Below are 2,500 nucleotides of genomic sequence, written 5' to 3' on the forward strand. Positions count from 1 at the left end.
GAAGCGTGTATGACGAACAAGGCATGGTGTTGGGAATTATACATCTTCGGGCTAATCAATGTCTGTTCCTGTCACCAAGCTCTTTGTGCATTATGTATATATAGGGGGTACATGGGGACTAATACCACCCTTGGTGCCCGACAGGTGTGTTGGGAAACCTAAGCAAGCGAGGCTGGCAAGGCAAGCCACCCAAGGGAACAAGGCACCTTGCCACACACAAACCCATCCACGAACGACCAAGGGAACAAGGCAACCTTGCCGCACACATGCCCATGAACGACCAAGGGAACAAGGCACCTTGCCGCACACATGCCCATGAACGACCAAGGGAACAAGGCACCTTGCCACACACATGCCCATTAACGACCAAGGGAACAAGGCAACCTTGCCACACACAGACCCTTGCATGAACGACCAAGGGAACAATGGATGTGAGGCTGGCAAGGCTAGGTCACGGCAAGCCAAGCAGTCAGGCTACACAATTGATGTGAGGCTGGCAAGGCTAGGTCATGTCAAGCCAAGCAGTCAGGCTACACAAGGGAACAAGGCACCTTGCCACACACAAACCCATGAACGAACGACCAAGGGAACAACGCCTCTTCCCACACACAGACCCATGAACGACCAAGGGAACAAGGGTATGAACGACCAAGGAACAATGCGTATTGCCACACACATTCCCATGAACGACCAAGGGAACAAGGCTACCTCCCAAACAAACACACATGAACGACCAAGGGAACAAGGCTTCTTCCCACACACAACCCCATGAACGACCAAGGGAACAAGGCACCTTGCCACACACATGCCCATGAACGACCAAGTGAACAATGGATGTGAGGCTGGCAAGGCTAGGTCATGTCAAGCCAAGCAGTCAGGCCACACAAGGGAACAAGGCACCATGCCACACACAAACCCATCCACTAACGACCAAGGGAACAATGCATATGGGGCTGGCAAGGCAAGCAGGCTACCCAAGTGAACAACGCCTCTTCCCACACACAGACCCATGAACGACCAAGGGAACAAGGGTATGAACGACCAAGGAACAATGCGTATTGCCACACACATTCCCATGAACGACCAAGGGAACAAGGCTACCTCCCAAACAAACACACATGAACGACCAAGTGAAGAAGGCTTCTTCCCACACACAACCCCATGAACGACCAAGGGAACAAGTTTACTTCGTACACGAACACCCATGAACGACCAATGGAACAAGGCATCTTGCCACACACATGCCCATGAGCAACCCAATCCCATCCTCATCGGTCTAAGGAACAAGGGGCCTTGACAAACCATGAGCAGATTTCTAAGCAAGTCAAACGATGAAGGGAGCAAAGTGTAGTTCCTACTTAGTACATAGTAAATTGAATATATGAGTTCCAATCCGATCAACTCGTGTTCTTTCGAGTTCATCTAAGCCACCTATGAATACCTAAAAGCCTTATCTGCCTGCCTATCACCAGGCGACAGGGACAAAAACCCAAATATGATATATTTTCATTTCAAGTCCATTCGTCTATGTTAACAATGACCCACACAATGTTTCAATGGCATTCCTACTTGATTTGAGCGACATTCCAACAAGTAGGGAACCAACGCTTCAAGGCGTGACCAAGGATAGGACACAAACATTTACGCCTCAAACATGACATTTTGTTTTTTTTTTTCATTTCAAAGCTTTTCATTTATAATAAAAAGCATCCCTACAAAATTTTGTGTCAATCCGAATTAATTCGAGCGAGTTATGGACGATTTCGCACAATTATGCATCCCTGGGCAAATCAATATCTGTTCCTGTCACCAAGCTCTTTGTGCAATATGTATATATAGGGGAACCATGGGACTGCTGCCCATTGGCGCCCCAAGGATGTCCAGCGCCCAAGGCTCTCGAGGCTGGCACGCTCGAGGCATGGCCAAGACGCCCGCTCTTGACGAAAATGGGGCCAAAACGCCCCCCATTGGCGCCCCACTCCCGTGTCCCCTCGCCCCCAAGTCGTGTGTGTCCAAAAATTATGCATCATCAGGGAAATCAATGTCTGTTCCTGTCACCAAGCTCTTTGTGCAATATGTATATATAGGGGGTACCATGGGGTCTCATTCTCATAGGTGCCCGGCATGGTTGATGGGCAAATAAGAATCGTGAGGCTGTATCGAGCACACACGAGGCAAGCCAAGCCAAGCCCCACGACCCATGAAAGAGGCCATCCCCCCCAACACGTTGCCTTGATTTCTCGAACGGTGACCTGAAAAATAGCCCCATCTCCTTGAGTCTCCTCGACGTTGTGCCCATACACTAGCCCGTTGCCTTGATTTTCCTCGACATAGGGCGCAGAAACTAGCGCCGTTGGCTTCACCTGTGCCTCGACGCCGTGCGCATACTAAGAAATATACATCCTCAGGGAAAGCAATGGGTGTTGCTGTCACCAAGCTCCTTGTGCAATATGTATATATAGGGGGGGAGCAGTGGGTGAGCATGGCAAGGGATGAAGGT

Source organism: Lactuca saligna, unplaced genomic scaffold (assembly GCF_052625555.1).
Source record: "Lactuca saligna cultivar CGN05327 unplaced genomic scaffold, ASM5262555v1 scaffold_18, whole genome shotgun sequence".
In the NCBI taxonomy this organism is placed as follows: Eukaryota; Viridiplantae; Streptophyta; class Magnoliopsida; order Asterales; family Asteraceae; genus Lactuca; species Lactuca saligna.